This window comes from Octodon degus, unplaced genomic scaffold, assembly GCF_000260255.1.
Source record: "Octodon degus isolate 3935 unplaced genomic scaffold, OctDeg1.0 scaffold00019, whole genome shotgun sequence".
Taxonomy (NCBI): domain Eukaryota; kingdom Metazoa; phylum Chordata; class Mammalia; order Rodentia; family Octodontidae; genus Octodon; species Octodon degus.
Window position 1 is genome coordinate 17,559,746 of NW_004524595.1, and position 11,216 is coordinate 17,570,961.

At 38.2% G+C, this 11,216-nt stretch overlaps 2 pseudogenes; one reads left to right on the forward strand and one right to left on the reverse strand.

The window, feature by feature from the left end:
• Positions 1–3,533: 3,533 nt before the first annotated feature.
• On the forward strand, positions 3,534–3,977 carry LOC101591058 (annotated as a pseudogene).
• Positions 3,978–6,300: 2,323 nt separating this feature from the next.
• LOC101576830 lies at positions 6,301–7,200 on the reverse strand (annotated as a pseudogene).
• Between the last annotated feature and the right edge of the window lie 4,016 nt (positions 7,201–11,216).

Below are 11,216 nucleotides of genomic sequence, written 5' to 3' on the forward strand. Positions count from 1 at the left end.
AGGGGACTCAGGTCAACAATTTCTGACATTGCCAGTGAAGCAGAAGACCCAATACTATTATGGACTACTGAACTCTTTTAGAATATTTTGCAGAATTTATACACCTATAATATTTAAATGATGGAACTTAACAAAAAAAGGGCATACAGATGAATGTCCATTTTGTATCTGTATATTCAAAGTGGTTAGGATAGCTATATAGTTACATTCTCTTAATGAATAGAGGGATTTGTTCTAATGGTGTTTGTAAATAGGATATCAAGTCTGCATCTTGTACAGAAATTAACCACTAGGAAGAACGTACGCATTGTGTTAATTATTGAAACTGTCCTACCAATTTGGTTTGAAACTGTCTCATTGCTATTTGTTTCTCAATAAAATTATGGAAAAAGAAGAAGATTTTACACCATAATCAAGTAGGAGTCGTGTCATGGAAACTGGGATGTTCAATATACACAAATCAATAAATGTAAGGCACCCGAACCAAGGATAAAAACCTGTACTATCATCTCCATACATGTAGAAAAAGGATTTGACAAAGTCCAACACCCATTAATAACAAAAGCCTACAGAAAATTGGAATATATGTTCTTTATCTCAATCTGAATAGATGGTCTTCATCTCATCTATAACAAACCAATGGCCATTTACTAAATGAACACAAATAGATAACTTTCATTCTAAAATCAGGAAAAGACAAAGGTGTCTACTATCACCATTCTTATTCCACGTAGTTCTGGAAACATTAGGCACAGCAATTAAATAAGAGAGAAATAAATAAGGATAGGAAAGAAGAAGTTAAATTATCATTATTTGAAGATGACATGACACTCTATACAAAAGATCACAAAAACCTCACCAAAAGACTTCTAGATTTAATATTCTTGAATGAAATAAGTTGGACATATATGTTTAAGTACCAAATTATTTGGTGTGAGAAACCAAAAGTGTAAATAGGATCAAAATATATAATAGATATTGGGGAAAAAAGAGGAAGGAAATAAGGGACAAGAAAAAAGAAAACAGAAAGAAAAATGGAAACAAAGCTGTGGAGGACCGTGGGACAGTCTCCTTGAAAGAGCAACAGTTGTCTCCATTTTGGCTGAGCTTGACCCTATTTCCATGTATTGATATGTACAGAGATGGCTAGGACTTTTCCTCATCCCTTCAGTTGGCTTAAGCAATGCATACTGGTCTAGCTGAAGTGCTGGTGGCAGTTTTTGAAGACAGCAGGCATGTTTCCTCAGAACCTCCACCTGCTGCTCCTTAGTGTGAGCCCAGTCAAGATGGGATGAAGAGCCAGTGCTCCAGTGTTGGCTGGGATCAAGTCTTGAGATAGAGGCTGTGACTTCCTGGGGCTTGCAGGATTACACATCAGAGCCAAATCACTGGCCCCAAAACATTGGATACTATATCAGTTGTGTAATACAGGTTACTCTTCCTGCATATCCTTCTCTGCTTATTGCAGAAGTAAGTGCAAACTTCCTCCCTAGCACAGCTCTCAGCACTCACCTACTTCTTTCCATCCTCATAGTCATTTATCCTCAAGCCACTCCTTTCTTGATGAATGAATAAAACCCAGGTTGGGACTTGAGTTGAAGTCTTTGTTCTAGATAGCCATCATCATGGCTGGACTTAGGACCCCTGGGCTCCCCAAAACTACTGATATGACTTAGTGTCTTTATTCTCGCCATGTACCACTCTGCCTTGGAGCCAACTGAGTATGGAATGAAACCTCCACCATATTGTGAGCTAAATAAATGGAAATAAATCCAATTTTCTTCTTTAATTTTAGTCATTGGGTATTTTGTCTTGGCAAGAGAAAAGTATCCAAGATATAAACCTAAGATAAAAATGATAAAAAGAAAAGATACCTGAGCTTCTCAGTGTTAGCTCCCACCTCATTAAACTTTACCAGATAATGTATACTTCCAGGTGAAAAAGTCAATCTGGTAAAGTTACATGATTTCAACTATATATTACATTCCAGAAGAGTGATACTATAGACAGTAAATAGATTAGTGGTTTCCAGGAATTCAGAGGGAAAGGAAGTGATGAAGAGGAGAAGCTTGGGGGACTTTTAGGTCATCAAAACTATTCTTTATTCTACAGTGAGAGACATATAATGTTATCCACTTGTCAGAACCCACTTATTATGGGTTAAAATGTGTACAGTTTAACAAACAATTTAGAAGGTTGGGTGATACAAGGAAAAAATACTGACTCTGCCAAGAGAATCTAACTGCATTACAGATACATGAAACAAACTACTTCAGGGAAGGTCTAAAAAGATAGTGATGGGCCTGGGGAGATAGCTCAGTGACACAAACACCTGCCTGGCAAGCACAAAGTCCTGAGCTTGATCATCCCCAGTACAGAAAAAAAAAAAAAAAAGCAGTGACTGAAAGCAGTAAAAATTGTACATGAGCATTGTATTCTGATTGGTGAAATTATTTTCCAAAGAGGAAGAAAAAGTGAACAATTAAGTAAATATGTGTTGGAGGGAAGGGTCAGGCAGAGTGGTCAGGTGGAGTGGGAATTTACTCAACAAGGAAACAGAGAACAGGATGATTTGAGCATTATTATACAGTACTATGAGTTCATGTTACTTTCATATAAATACATGTGAATTCAAGAGGTAGGATACACTGTATATTTCCTTGCTCTCTTAGCTGAGAGGGATCTGGAAACAAGGAAATCACAGGAGCTACGGGCACACCTAGTGTCCAAGGAGATACCTTGGCTTCTCATCTTTGAAGGGAACAGAGTTCTCTGGAGATATGGTTTGTTCTAGGACTGGAACGAGCAAGATACAACAGGAACATGTGCAGTGGCAGGAAGTAAGGAGGTGCAAAAAAGTAACCAAGTAAAACCCTTGCAGAAACAAACAAAAAATGCTTAACTTGCTAGGGTATTTCAGAGACACAGAAGCTGGCTGAAAGAGCTTGTTTAGTTTTGGTAGGAACAATTTGAGCAACAAAATAAATAAATATTGGGATGTGTAAAATAAAATACTCATGAGTCTATATTGATATACAGAAATAACTGAAAAACTAGGTAAGTGGAGAGACAATTTTCCTTTGCAGAAGAATTCTAAGTAACATATGGATATTTTGTCCCTAGGGAGGAGACATAAATCCTGTACACAGGACTTCCTTCCTAAGAGCATAGAATGGAAGCAGGGTGGATTTTATTGTGAGGAAACCTGAAAACACTAAATCAGCCAGGTGACAGAGTCAGTATCAAGTGATAAGTCATGTTGATCGTATGTACCCAATGTGCGGAAAATGGCACTCTACTTCTGTGGTCTTTCTCTCCAAAACCCATAACCCCAGTGTAATTATGAAAAAATATCAAATTCCAATTTCAGGAAAATATAAAACATGTAGCCTATACTTAAAAAAAATTCATCAAGGTCATCAAAAACAATGAGGGTTTGAGCTAACCAGAGCTGAGACGCAGCTGACTGAGCCGCAGTCACAGCTGAGGTGACCCCAAGGAGCCACCACAGCTAAATATTCTGTGGTGTCCTGATGGGATCCTGGTACAAGAAATGGACATTAGGAGCAGCTCTGGTGGTGGGAGGAGCCGCAGCAAGCGAGCAGCATGGCTCCATGAGCCTCCCATGTGCCTTGGCCCAGCTTCTGCAGGCCCACCCCTGTGCCCCTAAGATACCCAAGAGGGAGGTCAGCTAAGCCAAAGGGGCAGCAAAGGAGGAGACCAAGAGGAGGTTAGCAAGGTTGTCAGCTAAAGCTGCTCCTGCAAAAGTGGAAACGAAGCCAAAAAGGGCAGCAGGCAAAGATAAATCTTAGCAAAAAAAAGTGCAAACGAGAGGGAGAAGGGGAGCCAAGGGAAAACAGGCTGAGGTGGCTAATCAAGAAACCAAGGAAGATTGACCCACAGAAAATGGAGAAACGAAAAATGAGGAGAGGGCAGCCTCTGATGAAGCAGAAGAGAAAGAAGCTGAGTCTGACTAATCACACACCAGATCTTATCAGTGCTCCCTGTCTCCCTTCTTGTACAATTTGGAAGAATATTTTTATCAACTATTTTGTAAATGCAAGTTTTTTAGTAGCTCTAGACACATTCTCAAAAAGAATGGAATCCCATCTCATCACATTGTTAAAATTTTTTTAAGCTTTTTATTTTTTTTTATGTTTTCATTTATGTATTTGGTATAAGGTCTCACTACATAGCTCAGACTTGTAGTGATCCTCCTGTTTTCAGCCTCCCCGGCACTGGGATTACAGGCATGCGCCACCACATCTGAACTCATTTTTTAAATGTAAATGATTTTTCTTTTAGAAGAGAAGGCATTCTCTGGTTTATTTTTTGGTACAACCAGAAAATAGTGGGATATTGAATTATGGCAGGCTTTGACCATTTGGGGTGTGAGCTTAACATTCCATAGGTGGGGTTAGTTTTATATCCTGCAATACAGAGCATACTAAATTGCAATTTTGATCACAGTCATGCATTTAATATGTCTTGGATACTTTATTTTACATTGGTATCAGGGATTGAACTCAGGACCTTGTACTTGCCAGGTAGGCACTTATGCCACTGAGCTATCTCTCTGGGCCCTGTCTTGGATATTGTAAATGACTTTTATTCCTATGTTGTTTTTAGTAGAATTGTTTCCTAAAGAAAACTACTTCCTGATTGTTGCCCTGTCATACTTGTGTGCACTCTGTAACATTTTTGGTCCTAGTCCATGTTGCCTAATTTTGTTAATGTGCTATGAAAGATAAAAAATTTGAGTTTGTAATCTATGCAATACAAAATTGTGAATTAGTGAGATTTAAGTGTCACTTTGTCAGCATTTGAAGATACTGTTACTTAATCCTCTTATAGAATTTTTTTTTCTTATAGAAAATTTGCCTCCAGATTTGAAGCTGGAAAGTCACTGTAATAACTGAAAAACAATACCTAGCTTTTTTTGGGTATGTGTGTTAAGAATTGTATACAAAGTGAGTCATGTGTACTGGTCCTGAACACAACCAATAAAATCTCAAATATGGATGACAGTTTTGACAGTTAAAAAAGAAATGGATATTAAGCAAAAATTAAGGACATCTGAATGAACTGTGCATTTTAGTTAATAAATATAGCATTTGGTTTATGAATTATGCCAAATATATTATACTAATGTAAGACATTGACTATTGTCTTTCATTAGAGAAACTATGTTTGGGGCATATGGAATTGTCTAAATTAGCCTTTTAAATTTTTCAGTAAACTTGAAACTGTTCTACACATTGAAGTCTACTTTCTTTTTTTTTTTTTTTGAAGTCCACTTTCTAAAGGAGTGATTAAAAGTGCTTTTAGTCATATGAGGCTTTTAGAACTCACAACTCATTACAGATTGCTTCAGATGTTCCAAGTGGAACTACAGGACTTACTATTTGCCCTTCTGGATTTTGGACTTGCCTTGGTCCCATAAGACATTCTCAAATAACCAAATACAGGGGGCCCTGCCCCTTAGCTCAGTTGTTTAAGTGGCTGCTTCAACAAAGCAGTCAGGCTCAGGTTGCTGTGGTTCGATCCCCACAACTCAAGCCAGCCATTCAGAGCAAAAGAAAATCCTTCAAATAACCAAATATTTAGAGAATTCACTTTTGTCAGATCTTCCCTACAAAAATTATTAAAAGGGAATGTTCAGATTGAAGAAAAAGGATACTATAGATAATTTTCTATGACATATATAGAAATAAAGAGCATTAGTAAAACTAAGGACAGTAAATATTAATAGGAAAATATGAAGGACAACATAAATAGTATATATAAAGCTGTATAGATCATGTTCAAATTCTTTTCTATGATGTAATTTAAAAAACAACTGTATAAAACAATAAGCATTAAACTATGTTGATGGGTTATAACCTGTACAAATATAAGTACTATGATGATAATATGAAAAAGGAGAGGACTGGAGCTACACTAGAGTGAAGTTTATACATACCCATTGTGGCGGTTGATACATCGTGTCAACACGAGCTGTCAGAAGCTTGGCTGGATCCAGTGAGGGCCTGCCCTACAGTGACTCAGCATGGAAAGGGTATGTAAAGGGGTTGAGGAAGGCTTCCATGTGCTCCACTGTCTTTTTTTCTTTGTCTTCTCCAGCATAGCTGAGGACTGACTTTATTTACTTTTTTAAGGACAAACTTTTAAAAATAAAGGGAGTAAAACCACATGAGATCAAGATACGCAAACAAAACTTCATATAGAAAAAAGACTTCACCCGGCAATAGTAGAGGAGGACATTGGAAGAGTTTCACAGATGCACAGAAAGCTCATGAGTCAAGGTTTCATTTTGCTCGGTCTGAGAACTCGCTCGCTTTCAAGCTGCCTGTGGTCCACACGCTCTAGAAAAGCTTTCCGTTCAATGTACCCTTCTTTTCCTCGATTATGGATAGCTAGTTCTTCACTAATCCCTTCTTCCTCCTTGAAGCTCTCCCAGTCCAATTTGGACTTCTCAAGCGTGCTCATTTTCTGCTTTTTGGCTCCAATTTTTCCCAAAAGGCTGCTCATACCACTTGACCTTTGCAACCCCGTTCCAGCAGAGAGGGATAGTGTAGCCAAGGGGACACTGGCCTGTGGGTTTTCTTTCTCATTTTGTTTGAAGAAGGATTTGGCTTCATTAGATGTAGCATCCACTTCCTTAGTCACCTTTATTTCTTCACCGGCAAAATCAAACACCTTGGTGATTTTAACCTTTTCTGCATCTTTTGGTTTCTCTAGCTCTTCTGCTTTGACCAAAGATTTACTTGAACTTGTCTCTTCAGCCTGTTCTCCTGTCTGTGTACTTGGGGGCACTTTTGATTTTGGTCCCACGTCATTGAGGAAGCTGGCCCAGAGCTCATCCTCCTCCTTCTCATCCTCCTTTCTCCTCGTGTCCTCGGGCCCAGCGCCTCTGTTCTGCTTGTCTACCTCATCTTCCTCACTGCTGCTTCCTCCACATTCCACCTTGGTATCCTCCTCCTCTTCTTCTAACAGGAAGCCACTTTGTTTTCTCTTCCTGGGTATAATGTTCTGAGCTTTTCTTTTTTTCCCTTTGGTTTTCTGTGTCTGCTCTTCACCATCGACTTCATCTTCCTTCACTAATTCATTTACATCATCTTCACTATACTCTCCACCCGACGGCACATAGTCTTCATCCTCTTCCGAGGTGGAGAAGTCTTCGGAATCAAACTCTTCCATGTCCCAGCTGCTCCGGGCCTGGCAACCCACGGGACCCCAGCAACTACCTGAAATGGCCAGGCTCTAGGGAGAGATCATAGAGCCGTGGCTGCAACTAGGATGGCTCTAGCCTCCACTGTCTTGGAGGAGCTTGATCAATTCAGTTGTGCCACTTCAGAGGAACTTGGGCCTTGCAGCAGCTGCATCACATTCTCAGAGGAGCTCTGGTCTTCATAGGCAGCATAGACAGAAGAGACAGAGGCTTGATAGACGCCGTAGCTGCTGCTTCTCCTCTGCTCTTTGATGTTTTCTGCCGCCATGAACTGCTGCCATTTGCCTTGGAGCCAGCAGAGTATGGACTAAAACCTCCATTAACTGTGAGCTAAATAAACCTTTTCTTCCTTCATTTTTAGTGTCTGACATTTGTCCCAGCAACAAGTAAAACAACTGAGACAGCAGTGAAGTTAAATTTGTTCTAATCTAAAGAAGTTTGTTTTAAGACATTAATTTATACAGCTAGTTTCTCTTACTTCATTAAAAAGAAAGTTATGTGCTAATATTGTGTAGACAAGATAGCATGCTTATATCTTCTATTCTGAATGATTACTTGGATTTTTTTTTGTTGTTGTTGCTGGCCAGCTCAGTCTACCCTGAGGGCAGGGCTGGGGCAGCATGTGGTGCTGGGTATCAAACTATGGTCCGCTGCGCCTGCCTAAGCTTGCTACGCAGGTGCTCTAGACTGCTGAGCTATCTCACTGGCCTGAATAACTACTTGGAAAGGTAACAACACACAATGAATCAACTACTGTAACTGTCCTACTAACCTATTTTGAAACTTGGTTTCATTGGTATGTTTATCTTTTTCTTTCTAAAGTAATCTTTTCTTTTTTTCTTTTTTTTTTTTTTTAAGATGTGTACAAAGCCCATGTGAGGCTTCAAAGGACTTGGCTTCTTTTATGTGGAGTAAAAATACTCTAGTGATATAATAAGAATGAGTCATTCACCTGAAACTTCTCACCTGGGGACTCACATGCCACAAAAACATTGCATTAAAGGACACAGCCCTGCTGAGAGAAAGGCTGCCAGCTCTGGTCTGTGATGGGCTTCCAAATGCTGTGATGGGCTTCCAAATGCACCTAGATTCCTCCAGAGGGACACTTTGGAAACGAGGCTGAATGGATGGCTGGGTTTCCCCTCTCACTTCCCAAATCTGTCAAAGATTAATACTTTCACAAAATTCAGTAAGAATAAACTCATACAAACATTTAATGAAAAAAGGATATTAATTTTAATCTCCATAGCAATCACTAAGAGAACTCCCTAAAATATGGAGTAAACAAAGGAATTGATACAGTATTTAGGAAACATCTATTTCCTCACATAGATGGTAGTTATGGAAAAATAGAGGAACTAAGAACACACGTATCATATAAAAATGAACATCAAAATTAGATGAGAATCCTGTTACCAGTAACTTTATTAAGCATAAATGTATTAAGCATGCCAATTCAATGGCAGAGATTTCAAAACAAATGGAAATAAATGGGCATCCATATATAAAAAATAGATTTGGACCCTTCCCTTGTAACATAGGCAAAAATTAACTCAGAATGAATCACAGAACTAAATTTAAGAGTAAAAATAATAAAACCCTTAGAAAAAAATCATAGGTGTAAACGCTTGTGACCTAGGTATAGCCCATGACTTCTTACTTATATCAAAAGCACAAGCAACAAAAGTTAAATTAAACAAAATGGACTTTATAAAAATTTCAAAATGATTTGGACTTCAAAGAACATCAAGAAAATGGAAAGATAACTTACAGGATGAGAAAAATATTTACAAAGCATGGTGGTAACGGATGTGTCATGTGGGTAAAAATAATGTCATGTCAGCTTTCTGCCACTGTGACGAAAAACAGCTTAAGGAAGAAAGGCTTGTATTGGCTCAGAGTCTCAGAGGTCTCAGTTGGCCGGGGCCAAGGCAGAGACGTCATGCAGAGGGTGTGGGGGAGGAAAACCAGCTACCTCATGTTGCCAGAAAGCAGAGAGAACAAGAAAGAGCCAGACAAGCTGTGCTCCTGGGCTTCCTAATAGATCCCATCCTATTTGCACTATGCCGCCCATATTCAGGGCGGTTCTTCCCTTTATATCATTGACCTTCCTGCCAACCTTCTCTGGAAACACCCTTACAGACACACCCAGAAGTTGTGCCTTACCAATCTCCCGGGGTTCCCCAACCAACTGACTGAAGATGAATGGTCACGAACGTCAATAACAAAGTCAATTTAAAAATGGACTAAAGATTTGAATAGCTATTTCTACAAAGATATACAAAGTAGCTAATAAGCATATGAAAAATGCTAACTACCATTAATCAGTAGGGAAATACAAACCCAGACCACCCTGAACTATTATCTACCCAGCAGGATAGCTAAAATATAAACAATAGACAACAGCAAATATTGATGAGGGTATGAAGAAATTAGAGACGTCACACCTTGCTGGTAGAATTGTAAAATGGTGCAGTCACCTTAAAAATAATGTGATAGTTTCTTCAAGTGTTAAATGTGGAGTTAATATGTGACATGATAACTCTACTCCTTGTTATATAATCAAGAGAAAAGGAAATATATGTATGTTTTATGTCTACATAAAACTTGCAATGAGGGGCCAAGGAGATAGCTCAGTACAGTAAGTGCTTGCCTGGCAAGTGCAGGGTCCTAAGTTCAATCCCCAGTACCACAAAAAAGAACAACAACAAAACAAACAAACACTTGCAATGAAATATTTACAGTATTATTATCCATAATAGTAGAAAATAGAAATAATATGTCATAAACTAATGAATAAAAAAAGGTATATCCATCCAACGAAATATTATTTGATTTTGTCCTTGATTATAGAAATCCTGTCTTCCCATTGTTCATTTCTGCAATTTATAAATTCTACACACTTTTTTTGTTTCTGGCATTTCCATCTGATAGATATTCATGGAGTCTGCATCTTTGATAAATTTCTCATCCATGTTTTGGACTATTTTAGTTAGCTCTTCTATTATTTATTTGTTTCTCTCATTTCCAAATGGGCCATTTTGTATGATAATTCCATGAATTTGGAGTCATACTCTCTTTGAACTTTCCATGTTCTAATATTAATCTGCCCTCTAAATTATTGAGCTATTAAATTGAAAATGTAAAATCATTAAGTCATAGGAAGAAAGGTATCAATGTATTTTTTGAGAAATACATTGGTGCTTTTCTGAATTTTTCTCACCCTCTTTTCTATATGCTATTGCCTTCCACATCCTCAGAATCCCACAAGCCACTTAGAAATTTCCACCACTCTAATTCCAAAAGAGTGTGTAAATTGATATTTGGAGACAGAGAAAACTTCTAGAGATGTCAAGAGCACCTGGTCCAATTAAAATCATGGCTTTAGCAGGAAGTAACTTTTCTAAGAACTTCAGACTTGATTGACAAGCCTTCTTGGCTCACAAGGAAATGGCTGCAAAGGTAAGTCAATATGAGACCTGCATGATTAAGGGAATTTAAAAATAGTTTAGGTTGAAGAAAACCTTGTGGACTTTACCTTCACAATCCTATCCTGGCCAGGTATAGAAAAATTAGATGAGGTCTAAACATTAATGTTTCTTAAGGAAAAAAGATTTTTTATTTGGAGAGAAGACAATTTCAGTTCTACAAAGATACATTGTTTGAATTGTATTATTGGTTATAGTCCAAAGAAAGTTTCAGAATGTTCCACTAGAATTATGGTGTAGGATACTCACTTTTTTGGAATTAATTTTTATAAATATATTCTGGGGTTTTCAGAAAGAAATGTAATTACCTAAGATCATGAATAAACAATGGAAGGCAGCCAGCTGACAAGACTTGGGACCTGAGATGACAGTCACCAGGAAGTGCTCCATGCCTGTGGAGGAGAACAGCGCTGTGGTCAAAGCAGGTCACATGGAGTCTTAGTCACACTTTCTGACATGATAAAGCTTGGAGTTAAATTTATGTAAGACCACAGAAA